The sequence below is a fragment of the Alosa pseudoharengus genome, unplaced genomic scaffold (assembly GCF_046254945.1).
Source record: "Alosa pseudoharengus isolate Yale_2024_CS ecotype anadromous, Long Island Sound unplaced genomic scaffold, YU_APseudo_1.1 YU_APseudo_1.1_scf_11, whole genome shotgun sequence".
Classification (NCBI taxonomy): domain Eukaryota; kingdom Metazoa; phylum Chordata; class Actinopteri; order Clupeiformes; family Clupeidae; genus Alosa; species Alosa pseudoharengus.
Window position 1 is genome coordinate 7,909,662 of NW_027468576.1, and position 18,837 is coordinate 7,928,498.

Here is an 18,837-nt window from a genome sequence, read left to right on the forward strand (position 1 = left end):
TAAACCAACACAATGTAGTTGTTAATTAAACTTAAACTCATTTTGATGCTATATGACTGACGATACAGAGAGTGGAGTCTCTGACATTGCCCAGTGCCTGGTATTGCAGTATGGAACATTGTGGCAGGTAGGAGCATGATATTTTTAGTCGATTTTGTTGGTTTAGTACTAAATGGAAACCCAGTAGGTTGAAAATTGATGAATAGGGGAATGATTTTCTCAACAATACAATATGAACTTTACAAATGACTAGATACATCAAACTATGATGCTAATCAATTAGGGCCCTATCATGACATTCTAAAGTGCATCGTCACTCGTCAAAAGTCTATTCAAATTTAGTAGGATGTTCAGTTCACATTGGGAGGGGTTTCGTTCTCAAAAGTGGAGCGCATGGCGTAACAAGGTGTTCCTAGGTCTTTTAATCAGTCATATGGGTGTGTTTGGGGCGTAACATCATTTTAAACCAATGAGAATGACATCTGTCATTCCCTTTAACGGCGCAACGCGCGATATGTCAAATAAATGCATCGGTATTTTGGCATTCAACGGCGCATTTGAAGGAGGCTGCTTGCGAGACCGTATGGAATAGTCATTCTTAAACCATGCTTTACTAAAGCCTAGCATAGCCTTCACGCATTTGCACTCGTCTATTATTTGAACTCATTGGCAAAGTGAAACTAACTTCACCAAGGAGTCAGTCAACGACAAGACAGTTATATGCAGTTACTTTCACTATTGACTGACAATGGGTTACCATCGAAAACATAGGCTGGAAAATGCAACACTTACCCTAATGTTGCTCAAATGACTGAATAAAACAACATTTATCCTGCAGAGGAGTTGCTTATATCTCGTGACAGTGCGTCTTCAGCTGTGCTCCATACGTGTCTCTCGCCTCTCCCCTAATCACTTTGCAAATGATGGTGAATAACTACTCATCATGAGATGTACAGTATTTCGTAATATCTTTATTCTAATTATGTTTACCATTGTAATCGTGCAATTTGTAATGCTTTGCATGGACGTGCGCTGGTGTGGATTCATGAATGATAGAAGGATGGTGCGTGCACCTGCCAATATGACTGTTGACATGCGCTCTTAAAATAGCATATGAACAACTCGCCATTGACTTCTGACCAGGTTTAGGTGGTGTATGATAGCGATTTTTAGACAATGCGCCAGGTCCCTCCCTAGGTTGTTAATTGCCACACCCCTGGGCGCAATGCTTAAAAAATAAAGGTGCAAAATAACGAATTCAACTTCGCGCCGGTGAATAACGAACTTTACGCCATGCGCTGGTGACCCAAAATACAGCCCTTAATGTGATCTGTGACCTGAAAGTGAAAGCTACAGTATGACAAAAGGCTGGCATGGCACAAAGGTTATGAAATGACACAGGGGCAGATGACCGTACACTGGAGAGTGCAGCTCAAACAGCTGGTCAGCTAGTCCACAGGAAGTGCACACTCTGTCTTTTCATTTTGCATTGAATGTGCTAAACCTGAGGCTGATCAGCTAATTAATGCATGTCAAGCAGTTGGATGGAATCAAAGAAACGCTGATTGACAGAAAAAGGAAATAAATGTTTGGTATAACAATAAAATACACAGGGACTTGCTATTACAGCTATTAAAATCAATATTGTGACAGGCAGTTACACACACTTAGATGACGTGAAAAAGAGATGCCAAAAGTAAAGGTTTGAAACTTAGATGAAATGATCTTGTGTAATCGCCGATATCTTGTGACCACTTAAGAATTTGACATAGGATGTAGGACGTAGGATCACTACATTCTCGTCATATTTCGTGAAATTATATGCATAGAAAGTGCTACAACTGACACATTTCTATATCTGTTTGGACACCAATGATCACCCCCTATGGAGGTGTGCATGTGAGCATTAAATCAACTTGGGAGCAGTTCAGCACCTAGAGTTAATTTATGCATTCATTTATGCCTGGATCTGTGTCACACATAGACACACACTCAGGTGCAGCAGCACACACACACACTCACACACAAACGGCTATTAGACATACAGTGCATACACGCACATGCATGCATGCACACACACAGGCACACTAGTAGTGCACACACACAGGCACACTAGTAGTGCACACACACAGGCACATTACTAGTGCACACACACAGGCACACTAGTAGAGCACACACACAGGCACACTAGTAGTGCACACAGGTTTGTACAGACTCTCAAACATACAACCAGGTAACATACAGTATTTGTCCATTGTTACAGTGAAGCAGACACATAAACAAACCTATTACACACACACACACAGTATAGAGATACAATTTGGTATAATTCCATGGAATTGTGTTATTCTGTTTTGCAATTCAAGCTTTTCATACTTTGTATATTGTTGTATTGTATTATCAAACAATCATAGAGTATCCAAGACTTGAAGTTTACAAAGAATTTAGGGTGGAGAAGACTTGGGAACTGTGCTTTCTTTTGTTTGCGTAGCAGGTGACAACACCATGCGGCGGTCATGTCATATACTGCTATGCGGTACATCTAGTTCTCATCACAGTGTATGATAATGGTCTTAACATGTTTTGTACTGAATAGCCATGCAATACAAGCTGTACTAAAGGCTTTTATGAAGGGCGCCATGGACTTTCCCCCATTTTTTGGATGACTTTGCTCCTTTCCAGTGAGCACCACCTAACCTTGCCTCATTAGTATTTCCATACTCCATCAGTAGCACTCTCCAGTGGATTCCCTTTGTGCACTGTACAATGAATTGCGCCTTGATTTTGAGACTAAATGCTTTGCATAAAACCTCTTTCACATTTCCAGCATTTGATGCACTCTATAATTTTATTTTCAGCTTAGCATTGCCCAATGTCCACTCAGATGAAAACCTGCTAAAACAGTGACAAATATATTCAGATGCTGGGATTAGAAATGTCCATGTGTTTTGTTCTACTGAAACACTGATCAATCACATTTCACATATCACGTTTTAATCAGTCGTCTGGAGTCTGGACAATGTAATTAAAGGGACACTTCACCAATTAGCTTTAAGCTTTGTATCAGTAGAAACCCGGTAGTATTGTCAAATGACCGTGCTTCCTCCCTCATGTCCACCTGAGACAAGAGATACCTGTATTCTTTGTCTGGAAAAAATCATACGATGACGCAAAAAATTTCATTTTGTGTCATTAGAGGATTTTTGGGGCAGAGGCTGGAGACTGGATGAGCTTTTTATTACTGTCTAGGGGGATGTGACCTCATTCCCAGACTTTGGAAATATTGTCTGCCATCTTTGTTTTAAGCTGAGCTAACAGGCTAGGCTCTTGCTCTGCGGAGAAAGCTGATAATGTTGGATATGCTAGCCTATGCTGTCAATTCGCGTGGCATCTGACATAGAAATATGTAAAATGTGTGATTTTTGTGCAAACAAGTAGCCTACTGATGTGCTGATAATGTTTGCAAAATAGATTTTTTAAAAAAAATGTCCATATAAAGAACAGGACCTTCAATATATGGCCACAAGATTAAGTGCAACATAAAACAATGATTGTTTTAATTTTAGAATCCTTATTAATTAATGCCAAAATGTTACATTAATGAGTCCCTCTGTGTGCTTGTAGCTTAGGCCTTGGCTACTTCCCGGGGGAATGGCTTGGTAGGGCAGCTACATAGACAGTAAAAGATATGGACAGAGTCATCACGTAGACATCAGTAGAGACAAGTGAAGCAAATTTCAACCATTTCCTGTTGGTCGACGTGGTTTCTGCGAAGCCTCAGACTATGTGTAACTCTTGGGTTAATGCCCTTACTTCGTTACCACTACGTATACATTTACTTCTCTTAAATGTCTTAATTGTTCGTAGATCAATGTGATTTCATATAAACAGCACTTGCCACATTCATAGCCTACTGTCAATCCATCAAAACTTCGCTGAATTGTTGTGGTCCGATGCTTTTGTGGATTTTCCCAATGGATTTTCCTTCTGCTATCTGTCTTTGGCTTTTCCCTTGAATATCATTCACATGCTTCCCCCCAGATTGTCTGCACATTCTTATCCAGAGAATACTGTTACTTTGCTCCTGTGCTTCGCATGCTCATTATATTACATCATTATAGCATTGTTTTTGGAAAAAAGCTTATCACTCTGCCATAAAGTGAGTTACGCGGCTATGACGCCGATCACATGTGTTGTATTCTCCGAAAATAGAAAAGGTTTATATAAAGGCTTAAACCGGTGGTACGCGAGCTGCCACTAGGGGGTACGCGAGATGAAAAGGGCAATAGACCCCTCCAGAATAAGTCCCGCCTCCTAACTTCCGTATCCATCCAACCTTCGGTCGTCAAATGTCTATGGGAAATAACATGGCGTTTTGAAAGATCGTACCTGTCAAACTCTGTAGGTGACAAAGTAGAAAAAGCTGCTGGGCAGATTGGCCTACACACTTCTGCCATCTAGTTTCCACTGGATTTTTTGATTTTCTGTGACGTTTAAGTAATATAGTCTATAGTATACTACTTAAACGGCACCGACAATCAAAAAATCCAGTGGAAACTAGATGGCAGAAGTGTGTAGGCCAATCTGCCCACCAGCTTTTTCTACTTCGCTACCTACAGATGTTTTACCGGTATGATATTTCGAAATGCCATGTTATTTCCCATAGACAATCGACGCCCGGAAGTTGGATGGATACGGAAGTTACGGAGGCGGGACTTATTCTGGAGAGGTCTATGTCGGAAAGCTGTTAAAAATGATTAATTAATTAATAAATAATCTAATTCATTAATAAATAATAAATCATTTCAAATCGGGTTATAATGATATGGAAACGTGAAATTAACGTAAAACTCTATAGTAGGCTATGTTTTCATTAAAAAATAAGCTACCCACAATGCACGTAATTTCCTGCGGGCAGCCAGAATATCTGGCGCGTTAGCTTCGTCAGTTTCGTGAAAGTATAGGCTAGGTAGAAAAAGAGGGACACTGTCCAAAAGACCTAATTAAAGCGATCGAAGAGGAGAAGCGAGAGAAACAGGAAGCAGGAGACAGGTAACGATGGGATGGGGGGCAGAATGATGAAGGGGGAGGTGGCTCCAGAGCGCAGGGGGCAAAGGACGAGGCAGAAAAGACTGCGCAAAGAAAACGAAAGTATGATGAGGCATATAGTCTAGGCTTCATGTGGATTTGGAGACAGTCTCCTCAAAGCCACAGTGCATGGTTTGCAGTGCTATGTTGTTCTCAGTGCAGGGGCGCAGGAGGCACGGGGGACGTGGGGGATATGTCCCACGCAGTTCTGGAGAGACAGCCGTCGTCTCCCTCACTTTTGATAAGGAAAAAAAGCCTTATAGGTACGCTAAATAAATAATAACATATAGGATTTGCGCTAACTGTAAAACTCCCCATTAACAGCATCACATCACTAACCACAGCCATCTACAGTACTGTAAGACTGCACAATCTCATATTCACTCTGTTGGATATCTGAAGCCAGTTTGTCTACTAACAATCATAAAATAATCCAGGCTACTTGCTTAGCATAAATCATTTATCATCATCTTTATTTGAGGCAGGCTGGTATTCGAGGCAGGCTTTTTTAAATATGTCTAACCTGCATTTAGACATGCATTTCTTTTGGAGCGGCATGCATACCGGTAGGCTATCAAAAGCATTTTCGGTTTGGTTTGGGATTTAATTTACTTTTGGACTGTTTGATTATATTGCTAAATGTTGGGACTGATGGGCACTGAAATCTGGGAGATATTTGATGGTTCACTGTTAAGTTTCATGCAGTTGAAAAAGTGTCGGGATTTCCACTGCTGTTTATTGCGAGACAAGGCAGTCCTTCATTGAATAGGGGTTGTGCTGTAATGGAAACCTTTTTGCGTAGACAAGTAGCCTAAATTGAGTTATGGAAGCGTTAGCGTTAAATTGTCAGGAAGACTCAATGCATGCGTCACTCATTCACTCATTACTTCCGACCAATCACCAGTCTGCATCAGCCTTTATAATCACTTTACTTTGCCTGCCTGTTGCTTTCAGGTGCCGATTTTCAATGTTCCGTATCCATGCACGGGTAGCTAGTCATTCACTTCGCCACAACTTTAACATGTGATGCAGTCACAGACCAGTAGCTTAGCCTACCTTACGTTTGCTTCAACTGAGTTGGACGCATCTCACCAAAGTCTCGGGGGTTTCCATTAATGTAGCATAGTAGCGTAGAGTAAGGTAGGCCAAATTGTTGCCACTGTTCGGGTTGTCCGCCCGGTCTTATCAACGGAAAGAGACAAGTTCCGCGGCTTGAAGGTTCTCTTTCACCCTAGTCTCGTGTTAGATCCTTAATGAGGTTAACGTCGTATCGCTAACAACGCAAACATGGTTGCTGGTCCGTGTACCTTCTGTTCATTTGATTTTCAAGGTTGAAACAGTGATCAAAAAAACGGATTTGAAGACCTTTACCTAAAACAGTACTTCCCAGAGAAAAATAAAACACAAACATTGAAGCATTTTGTGGAAAAAATAATCAAATATACAATGAGGGTTTGAATTTCAATATTGTAATTTCAATTAGTCATTATTCAGGTTAAAAATGAAAACCCAGGCACACGAGGGGTCCGTGTACCTTCTGTTCATTTGATTTTCAAATTCGAAACGAAAATTGAAAATCAAAAAACGACCTTATATCTGTATTTTTAAAAAACAAAATAGGAAATTCCCTCGTGTTTTTGTTTTGGATATTAAACTTTGTATCCCCACGACCGAAATCCAAAATCCGCACAACAAGAATGTGAAATCGGCACTTTCCTCAATTTTTCATTTGGCCTATCCCCGCTAGGCTGTCCTACATTGAAACCTATGACGTTTTAATTAGAGACATGCTAACTTATGCAGAAATGTCAGCTACGTTGTATCAACTAGGAGCAAGGGGAGTGGAAGCCGTTGAACGCAGAGCTGGAAAAAATCTGACAACAATTCACTGCATGAGGCACGGAAATAATGCATTTGGGCTCCTCTGTTGTTTTGTATGCGCGACTAGCCTATCGTTGCCTGTATTATGTTGGTAAAGGAGAATAGCAATGGAGAAAGAATCGAGAATGAGCTGTCCTTGCATTGGGGGGTGGGGGGTGGGGTGCACGTGATAAGGCCTAAGGAAGCATATAGTAGCCAGCTGACCGAGGACGTAGGCTATTTGGTTATGCTTATGATAATGGTATTTCGCAGATGCTTCTGTTAAAAATGACATAGGCCTACAACTAATTTATATTTATATTCATATTGTAACAACTGAGGCAACAAGGTTAAAATCAGTAGCCTACATTTATTGGGTCAGGAGCGGGGAACACAGGTCAAAACATCATTATAGAACACACAAGGCTAGTCACTAACACATGCCAACCCAGTCTCACGTCTGAACGTGTCACTGTCACGTTAATTAATCTATTGGGACGTGTTGTGTAACACGTTTCCTTGTTAAAAAACGTGTTGAGCAAAACGTAATTATCGTGTTACTATCACGTTGTATTTCGCTTTCAACGAGCCAACAGAACCACGTCATCTGTCAAAAAAGCCTGACCTCACAAAATGGGGAGAATGTTATTTGATGCTTTTGACGTGCAGTTTCACACTCTTAAGCCTGTTTTGAGTTGTGGATTAGAAGGAGCCACCTTCTGGCTAGCAGTTTGAGAAGCCTGAACCCCACAATCCAGAAACAATAACCGAGCAGGGACGGAGAAAAAAGAAGAATCCAAATGGGAAATGAGGTGAGCCTTGCTACTGCCGCTAGCATGATTATTTTGCTAGCAATTGAGCAAAACATTTGATTTAACATGAAATAGTAGCCTATGCATGGGCAATACTGTGAATTCAGAGTAGGCTTGCACAATTTATAATTTAGCTAACGTGCATGATGTAATGTTACATTAATCTGTAAAACAGCTGTTGTCTGTGTAAATTAGCGTAATATTGTTAGTGTGGGCTACAGCTAACAGCTGGGCCTATCAGCCAGGCATGTATAATCGATAATCATGATGAACGTGAATAGATTTCGTTGGGAAAACGCGCATTGTTATAGGCCACATATCAGGTATAAAACAATTGTATTCTGATACAGCAGTTCTCCAGATGTTAGATATTCACTTATATTATAATATAATATTGTATTTCTTTAACCTGATTAAGAGAGGGGTTTAATTCAATAGAGAATTGCAATGTGTGTAGTATTATATTAGATAATAATATAGATATTAGATTAGGCTAGATTTAGATTAGATTCAACTTTATTGTAATTTAAAAGAGTAGGCTACAGGTACAGAGCCAATGAAATGCAGTTGACATCCAACCAGAAGTGTAGTTAGATAAATAGGCAAGTTTTCCAGATGACATGTGTACAGAGACAGAAATAGCCTATACAGTGAATATGGAATGTGTGTCTAGCCTATAACAAAACAAATTGATAGTAATACATACAGTAATAATGATAATAGCAGTAATTACAGTAGGCCACTCGCACTGTTGTTGGTGACGTGTCTGTTTCCTATTGTTCCATGCCACTCTCCTACTGTCTCCTTTACTGTCCTGCGCCACTCGCCTACTATATTTTGCCTCTTGCCTACTGTCCAGCACCATTCGTCTACCGTCTCCTATGCTGACCCACGCCACTCACCTACTGTTTCCTAACTGTCCCATGCCACAAACTGTAACATTAAGCTGACACAATCTTGCTGCACGGTTACTTATCTGCATGCAATCACTATTGCCAGCTGTTATGAGTAAACATTATATTGGGACACCAATATATTTCTGATTCATGGGCAGTGTATTTGCTACTGAAGAAAAGGAGAACACATAGTAATTGTTCTTGGATGGGTATTTAGAGTAAGGTTTCTATTGATCTTTTTCAGATAAGGCCTCTTCATTTTCAACTGTGAAGGATCTACATGGACTTGGTCTGGATAGCCTTTCCTGTTTTGATGAGCCAGTCGGTATGTATTAGACATTCTTTAGGATAAAAGGATAAAAGGAGCCATATGTTATCAAAAATTCTACACCCATATGTAGAAAAGCTTTGTTGCTGTTTGTTATTGTTGTTGTTGAAAACTACGTTGAATGCAAAGAGATACATATGTCCCTTGAGAGGAGAGGGATGAGTGTGGATGGTTGAATTGTCCAACAGGCATAAAAATCTGATTGTGTATGATTGTGTTTGTGTCTGTATATGATTTTTTTGTACTTGTTGCATTTTAAGCATGCTTATATACTTTACGCCATGGTGGTCTAAATTGTCTTTATTGCCACTTGCAGGGTCTAGAGGAAAAACCCTATATGAGCCCCAGGGTGAGTAGTGTATAATTACTTTATCCCAAGCTTGATTTTCGTAGAAAGGTGTTCAAACCAAAGTCAAACCAAAATCTTCTAAAATAATAGATAGATAGATAGATAGATAGATAGATTTATTATTTGTCCTTTCGGAAAATTGTTCTGCGCCATACAGTAGACAGTTAGACAAGACTGAATACAAGACGGAATATAGACCAGAATTTCCCTCACCCCAACCGCCCCCACCCTACCACACCCCCACACATACACAACATCTGGGGCCGTATTCACAAAGAATTTTAAGGCTAAAAGTAGCTCCTAAGTGGCGAATTTAGGAGCAACTCCTAAAAATAATGGGCGTGTCACTCCTAACTTTAGGACTCCTAATTTTTTTCACTAAAAGTAATTCACAAAGCATTTTAGACCTAAAAGTAGCACCTAAGTCTGGGACAGCTTAAAAGTAGTCGAGAGGACTCCTAACTCACTAAGACCTATTCACAAACAGCTTTTTGTGGCATTTCACGTTGCGATGTTTTGAAATGCGTCGCCTATGCGGCAACAGGAGCTTCCAATCGCGAGGGAACAATTTTGCATTCATAAAAGGGATGCAATAACGCCACCAACAACAACCAAAACTACTCATTGTTAACATGTAAATTAAATGTAACGTTTCATTGTGAATCAAATTAAAATGGTCTCTTCTTTGCAAACGTAGGCATATGTGACATTCAATAATGTTGCAAAAGATACTGCATCAGTCCGTATGTTTCATTAGGCTACTACTGTAGGCTATTTGTTTTGCCTTACTCTTTATTCATTTAGGCTAGGCCTTTTTATTCAATTATTCATCATCTTCCGTCCTTCGAGCTACTTGTGTAGCGCACGCATTCTCAGACCTGTCACCTGTCACTCATCATCGTAAGGGAGGTGTTTGGAATCATTCCCGCGTTACAATCATCAGCCAATCAAGGTGGTCACTTCAGTCAAGCTCGTGCATGAGTAATGACGTCATCCATAGCAACGAAGACTCACTCTTAGTTTAGGAGTTGCCATTTTTCCTTACTAAGAGTAGGTCTGAAAGGCTTTGTGAATAACTTTTAAGAGAAAACTCCTAGCTAAAATCTTTTAGTGCGATTTAGGAGTACTCCTAGTGGTAAGATAAAAGGCTTTGTGAATACGGCCCCAGGACAGAAGGCATAGACTCCACTACACATGTATAGAATGATAAAGTGCAGTTGTGCATACTGTGATAGTCCAGCTGGAAAAAAAGTGCATGGTCCTGCAGGTAACGTCTTGTTCAACAATGTAATGCTAGTTGGAATGAATTACCTACTGGCTCAATTTGTTTGGAAAGAAGGTAGCCTGAACTTCCCTGATGGCAACACCTCATATGCCTGGTGTATGGGATGTGACATATCTCTATTAATTGCATGACCTTTCTTCAACACCCTTCTTTCACAGGTCGTAGCAATACTGTCTAGTTTTTTCCCCTCAACATTGCTGGCCATGTTAACTATCTTGTTTTTTTTTGTCACTGACAAAGAGAAATACCAGGTAACACAACAAAAAAGTAGCATGCTCTCCACGTTATGGTTAAATTATCGGAATGAGTGCGATGGTGATGCAATCCTGCTTTTCAATTAGTTGAGATGGTGTTTGACATTAAATTATAAGCAGGTCAGTTTCACATAATAAGCTATTTGTTTCTTTGGGTCTGGGTAATTCATGTGACAAAAAATTCTGTTATAGGCTTCTACCGTTTTTCTGAAAAACAAAGCAGTACAACAACATTTCTATCTCCAAAATAATGCATTGTACGCATGTGTGTACTACGTAGTGCATGCAGCTTTTAATGTCCAAAGTAGCCTATACTGATTTTCCTGCATAAGAACTACAAATACTCCTCCAAAACTACAGTCTTGACACTTGAAGTTGTGGAGTTATATTTTAGTAGCCTATTCTATAATAGAATAAATACCCACATCAGTTTTACCCTTGTCTCACCTGTATACAACATATGTCTATGAATTGCAGTAGTGATCAAATGAAAAAGGAAAGAAAGGTGTCCTGATGTGTTGTTTAGGGATGGTCCTGCAATGTTTTCTCGACATATTTTTATGTCTTTTTTTTCTCCCCTCTACTTATGTTTTCACAGATCCTTGCTCCTATCCTGATGTATGGGTTGCACTTCATTATATGACTCTAACAGAACACTCACAGAAAGGAGAGTGGTGTCAAACTACAAGACAGCCAGCATGTAAGCAAGGCCTTGTTTGTCCTTGTTTGGCTACTCATTTGTCTACTTCCTGAAGAGGCTGAAGCATGATGGCCTTGACACCTCAGTCCTTGCTTCCATTAACAGCTGTGTTATGGAGTGCATCCTCACATCATGGTCTACTGCAGCGGTGGATACAAAGGACAATTGGCAGGTATTTTACGTCACTTTTACATTACTTTTACTGTGATTTTGCTAGATATGGTTGTCGCTGTGCTGAATATAGGCCCATATTGTAGATCGAGAAACCGACTGTACAACTGATACATCTTGGGCTATACTATTAAGGGACAGCTGAATTGACCACCTAAACCATATATTTTCTGAAAGCCTATAGCCTCTAGATGTCAATTAATATACATTAAGACATGCCCCAACTTCCTACTGACTTTGGTGCATCATAAGGCATACATAGGCCCATATTGTAGATCGAGAAACGCATTGTACAGCTGATACATCTTGGGCTATACTGTTAAGGGACAGCTGAATTGACCACCTAAACCATATATTTTCTGAAAGCCTATAGCCTCTAGATGTCAATTAATATACATTAAGACATGCCCCAACTTCCTACTGACTTTGGTGCATCATAAGGCATACATAGGCCCATATTGTAGATCGAGAAACGCATTGTACAGCTGATACATCTTGGGCTATACTGTTAAGGAACAGCTGAATTGACCACCTAAACCATATATTTTCTGAAAGCAAATAGCCTCTAGATGTCAATTAATATACATTAAGACATGTCCCACCTTCCTACTGACTTTGGTGCATCATAAGGCGTACATAGGCCCATATTGTAGATCGAGAAACGCATTGTACAGCGGATACATCTTGGGCTATACTATTAAGGGACAGCTGAATTGACCACCTAAACCATATATTTTCTGAAAGCCTATAGCCTCTAGATGTCAATTAATATACATTAAGACATGCCCCAACTTCCTACTGACTTTGGTGCATCATAAGGCATACATAGGCCCATATTGTAGATCGAGAAACGCATTGTACAGCTGATACATCTTGGGCTATACTGTTAAGGGACAGCTGAATTGACCACCTAAACCATATATTTTCTGAAAGCCTATAGCCTCTAGATGTCAATTAATATACATTAAGACATGCCCCAACTTCCTACTGACTTTGGTGCATCATAAGGCATACATAGGCCCATATTGTAGATCGAGAAACGCATTGTACAGCTGATACATCTTGGGCTATACTGTTAAGGAACAGCTGAATTGACCACCTAAACCATATATTTTCTGAAAGCAAATAGCCTCTAGATGTCAATTAATATACATTAAGACATGTCCCACCTTCCTACTGACTTTGGTGCATCATAAGGCGTACATAGGCCTATATTGTAGATCAAGAAACCGATTGTACAACTGATACATCTTGGGCTATACTATTAAGCGACAGCTGAATTGACCACCTAAACCATATATTTTCTGAAAGCCTATAGCCTCTAGATGTCTATTAATATACATTAAGACATGTCCCACCTTCCTACTGACTTTGGTGCATCATAAGGTGTACATAGGCCCATAATGTAGATCGAGAAACGCATTGTACAGCGGATACATTTTGGGCTATACCATTAAGGGACAGCTGAATTGACCACCTAAACCATATATTTTCTGAAAGCAAATAGCCTCTAGGTGTCAATTAATATACATTAAGACATGTCCCACCTTCCTACTGACTTTGGTGCATCATAAGGCGTACATAGGCCCATATTGTAGATCGAGAAATGCATTGTACAGCTGATACATCTTGGGCTGTACTATTAAGGGACAGCTTAGTTGACCACCTAAAGCATATATTTTCTGAAAGCCTATAGCCTCTAGATGTCAATTAATATATATTAAGACATGTCCCACCTTCCTACTGACTTTGACATATCATAAGGTGTACATAGGCCCATATTGTAGATCGAGAAACGCATTATACAGCGGATACATCTCGGGCTATACTATTAAGGGACAGCTGAATTGACCACCTTAATCATATATTTTCTGAAAGCCTATAGCCTCTAGATGTCAATTAATATACATTAAGACATGTCCCACCTTCCTACTGACTTTGGTGCATCATAAGGCGTTTGCAGGAAGGTGGACCATGTGCTAATGTATTATGTTAACTCACATGTATAAGTGACAAGCTTTAAGAAAATATATGGTTTGCATGGCTGAAACTGCTTTGCCTTTATGTTGGAGCTCAAAACCTATCATATGCCCCATTCATTTGCCAATATACAAAATAGTGCCATGTATTAATTTATGTCCTCCAACGTTTGCAGGAAGGTGGGCCATGTGCTAGTGTATTAAGGGACAGCTGAATTGACCACCTAAACCACATATTTTGTGAAAACCCATAGCCTCTAGATGTCAATTAATATTAATTAAGACATTTCCCACCTTCCTACTTACTCTGGCATATCATAAAGCATACATAGGCCCATATTGTAGATTGAGAAACAAATTGTTCAGTTAATACAATTTGGCGTACACTATTAAGGGACAGCTGATTCAACCACCTAAACCATACTAGGACTTGGTCCACCCTCTTTAAATACTTTTGCGCACTATATTAAAGGCATAGACCTGCATTTTATAAGTGGACTTTATAGTCATCAGTATGTTTGAACATGTCAAGAGAAACACTGAGATTGTAGTTTCTTTCTTTGTACACTTGTTTTATCTCTATTTCTAATTTCCAGGTTGTCAGCTGTTATCAGGCTCATCACCAAAGCAGAAAGACATGCCAGGAAGGAGCAAGGCACAGGCCAGGAAGGAGCAAGGCAAAGCCCGGGGATTTTTCTGCAGTTGTTGCTGCCCGTTATAGAAGGACTGCTCCTGAGAATAGATGGGTGTCTACATCGTTTTGCAAAATGGGTCTTCTACACATGATGTTTGTCAAGCACTGCTCATTGACTGGACAGGTGTCCTCTGTATTGTGACCATTGGTCATAGGCGCCACATGACTGTCTCAAAGTCCTCTACATCATTCCGGTGACGGGACTTCTGGCCTAGTCTGACAGGATGGGTCTTGTGTTACTGTAACCAGACGGCTCAACAATGCATCATTCTCGTCCATGCCCTCATCGCCTCAAGACTGGAGTACTGCAACAGCATTCTCTATGGTCTTGAAAAATATTATTGTCTTTATTATTATTATTATTATTATTATTATTTACAGGTCTCTCTGCACCCGAACCAGCAGGTTCAGAGGAAGCTTCTTTTCTGTGGCTGTCACCCGACTGGACTGTAGCTCTGTATCCCGGTGACAACCAATCAACTAAGCCCCCAAATACCCTATTCCACCCATAGTGTTATTTATTTACAAATGCACATACTGTAATTACAATTATACATAACCATATTCTACTTCTCTTCATGCTATCCATCCTGAACATACACTTCTTACTACTCTTATAATGTTACTGTTTCTGCACTACAATGGTACTGTTACCACACTGCACATATCTGTCTATATGGTTCATACTGAATATCCATATTTATTCTGTTTTTCTCATATGTTCTGTTAATACACTGCCCATATTTATATCTAATTTATATTACTCTAAACCACTTTCTGTAAACCAACTGCATATTACTGTCTACACGACACTATACAGTATTTCTTGTCCTGCCTATGCACCATCTGTCTATACTTTGTATATCACATTGCACTTTTGCTTTGTACAGGGTTCCCACGGGTCATAGAATTTCTGGAATATCATGGAATTTTAGAAAGTCTATTCCAGACATGGAAAGTCAGGGAATTTTTATCATTTTGGGGGCAAGGTCATGGAATATCAGGGAATTTTGTCGTAGTGGTTTATGATGTACTAGCCAAAATGCATATTTCCACACAGTATTGGTGTATATCTGGTTATTAGCTTTACAGCTTGCTTGAGTAGCCCAACTGCCAATGCCTATTTATTCATCTCTCGCTCTAAAAAAGTAAAAGACTCTTGATGCGGGTGCTCTGAAATCATTGGTCGGTATATTGTAAGTCATGGAAATTCAGGTGTTTTGTCAGGGAAAAGTCATAGAATTTTACATTTGACTTAGAGTGGGAACTCTGTACTTTTACTCTGCACAATGACAATAAAGGTGAATCTGATCAAATGTAAATTATTATTTAGTGCCTGTAGTGCTGCTTTGTATTAGCATACCTTTGCTGTTTGTTTTATGTGTATTGGACAACCCCCTGTTTAAAGCAATCACAAACTTACAGATTTTGATTGATCTTGATACACAGATGTGTGTTGTGCTGAAATAAACCCAATTTCACTTATCTTAGGTGCTGTGAGACTTTTGATGCACAAGAAATCAAGAAATGGCCGTTCAGAGAGCATTGTTTTGACAGATGTTGACCAACAAAGTTCTTAAATCATACACAAATCATTAAAACATCCATATTTTGATTGAATATGATGCACAGAAGTGTGTTGTGCTGAAATAAACCCAATTTCACTTATCTTAGGTGCGGTGGGAATTTTGATGCACAAGAAATCTTTAGAAATGGCCGTTCAGAGAGCATTTTTTGACAGATGTTGACCAACAAAAGTTATTAAATCATACACAAACCATTAAAACATCCATATTTTGATTGAATATGATGCACAGAAGTGTGTTGTGCTGAAATAAACCCAATTTCACTTATCTTAGGTGCTGTGGGACTTTTGATGCACAAGAAATCTTAAGAAATGGCTGTTCAGAGAGCATTGTTTTGACCAACAAAAGTTCTTAAATCATACACAAACCATTAAAACATCCATATTTTGATTGAATATGATACACAGAGGTGTGCTGTGCTGAAATAAACCCAATTTAACTTATCTTAGGTGCTGTGGGAATTTTGATGCACAAGAAATCTTCAGAAATGGCCGTTCAGAGAGCATTTTTTGACAGATGTTGACCAACAAAAGTTCTTAAATCATACACAAACCATTAAAACATCCATATTTTTTATTGAATATGATACACAGAGGTGTGCTGTGCTGAAATAAACCCAATTTCACTTATCTTAGGTGTTGTGGGACTTTTGATGCACAAGAAATCTTCAGAAATAACTGTTTAGAGAGCATATTTGACAGATATTGACCAACAAAAGTTCTTAAATCATAAACAAACCATTAAAACATCCATATTTTTATTGAATATGATACACAGAGGTGTGCTGCGCTGAAATAACCCCAATTTCACTGATCTTACCTGCCATGGCAAGTTTGATGCACCGGGTATACTCAGAAACTACAATTGAGACACCCATATGGCCAGACAGGCCTAGGTAAGTGTCACACCCATTATTTCATGAAATGTCAACATGTGGCACATATTTTGATACAGGGAATGATAACAAACGTGTTTGTCAAATTTGAGACCTCTAGCTGCTTGTATGTTGTCAGGAGGCGGAGCCAAAGATTGGAAAATGTAGATTTCTAGGGGGCGCTATAGAGTCTATGAATGTGTGAGGTGTGATTTTACATATCTCGTATATTTTATGTCATAGATAGATGTCACATGCCAAATGTAGTCTGTTTATGAGGTATGCAAGTTAGAAATGCTAACCCTAGGTTTAAAAGGCCATAATTTTCATAGGTCAGACAGGCCTTGATAGGATTACACCAGTTAATTCAAGATAGTACCAACATGTGGCACATATTTTGATACAGGTAATGATAACAAACTTGTTTGTCAAATTTGAGACCTCCAGCTGCTTGTATGTTGTCAGGAGGCGGAGCCAAAGATTGGAAAATGTAGATTTCTAGGGGGCGCTATAGAGTCTATGAATGTGTGAGGTGTGATTTTACATATCTCGTATATTTTATGTCATAGATAGATGTCACATGCCAAATTTAGTCTGTTTATGAGGTATGCAAGTTAGAAATGCTAACCCTAGGTTTAGATGGCCATAATTTGCATAGGTCAGACAGGCCTAGATAGGATTACACCAGTTAATTCAAGATAGTACCAACATATGGCACATATTTTGATATACGGGATGATAACAAACTAGTTTGTCAAATTTAGGACATCTAATGACTTGTGTGTTGCCAGGAGGCGGAGCCAAATATAGGAAATATTGGATTTCTAGGGGGTGCTATAGAGTCTGTGAATATGTGAGATGCGATTTAACTACACACTCAAATATAGCTGCTTGTGTGTTGTCAGGAGGCGGAGCCAAAGATTGAAAAAAAAAAGGATTTGTAGGGGGTGCTACAGAGTCTGAATATGTGAGGGTTGAGTCCATTTCACTATATTTTGTGTCATCCAAGGATGTTACATGTCAAATTTAATCAGTCATATTCTAGTTAGAAATGCGAAACCAATGTGTACATGTCCATAAATTGCAAAGGTCAGACAGGTCAGATAAACTTACACCAGTAATTTTCAACTAATAACATGTAGCACAAATTGATATAAAGGGCATAGAAATTGGCAACTGGTTTGCCGTATTTGAGACCAGTAGCTGAGTTTGTATTGCTGTAGCTTCCTGGATGTGTGAGGTCATTTCACTTTGAGGTTTCTGAATGTGTGAGGTAATTTCACTCCGATCCCATATTTACTAACCCTAGGTTAATAGGTCATAGGTTAGACAGGCCTTTGTAGGGTCACACCAATTACTTCACAACATTAGCACATATAATGCATGGGATGAAAACAGACTTATCTGAGGTTAATTTAAGCCTTGACCTTGCTGATGAAAACCAGAGTGCAGTCAATCAGTGGTCCAAACATATAGAACCAGTACAAGTGAAAGACAATTCAAGTAATTATTTACATGGAGTCCTTTACTATCAAAGATGCTTTAATGTACATTGATACATGAAGGGGATATTGAAGTACTCCCAAAGTCCCAAAGAAGGATGACAATACAATAGTATTATAGTCAATTAACATTATTCAATAAAGAATATGGTTACAATTTCAATCATGATTTAAGGAAATTGACTTTCAAAAACTATTGTAATCAGTTAGCGTTTTTAAAGTGATTATGGATTTTTATAGTCTAAGAGCAAAAATAGTAGTACTGCTTAAGCCTATATGATGCACCAAAGTAAATAGGAATGTTGGACATGTCTTAATTCATATTAATTGACATCTACAGACTATAGGCTTTAAGGAAATATATGGTTTAGATGGTCAATTCAGCTGTCCCTTAATAGTGTAGGCCAAAATGTATTAGCTGAACAAAATTCTTCTAAGTTACCCTAGCAACAACCTAGC

At 39.2% G+C, this 18,837-nt stretch overlaps 1 long non-coding RNA gene across 1 annotated transcript; it reads left to right on the top strand.

Moving 5' to 3' along the window:
* The first annotated feature begins 7,701 nt into the window (after nucleotides 1–7,701).
* LOC143116645 (uncharacterized) lies at nucleotides 7,702–15,901 on the top strand. Its single transcript, XR_012985884.1, has 5 exons — nucleotides 7,702–7,760; nucleotides 8,901–8,981; nucleotides 9,301–9,333; nucleotides 11,471–11,744; nucleotides 14,319–15,901. It is a non-coding gene; the product is annotated as an uncharacterized LOC143116645 (long non-coding RNA).
* Nucleotides 15,902–18,837: the final 2,936 nt, after the last annotated feature.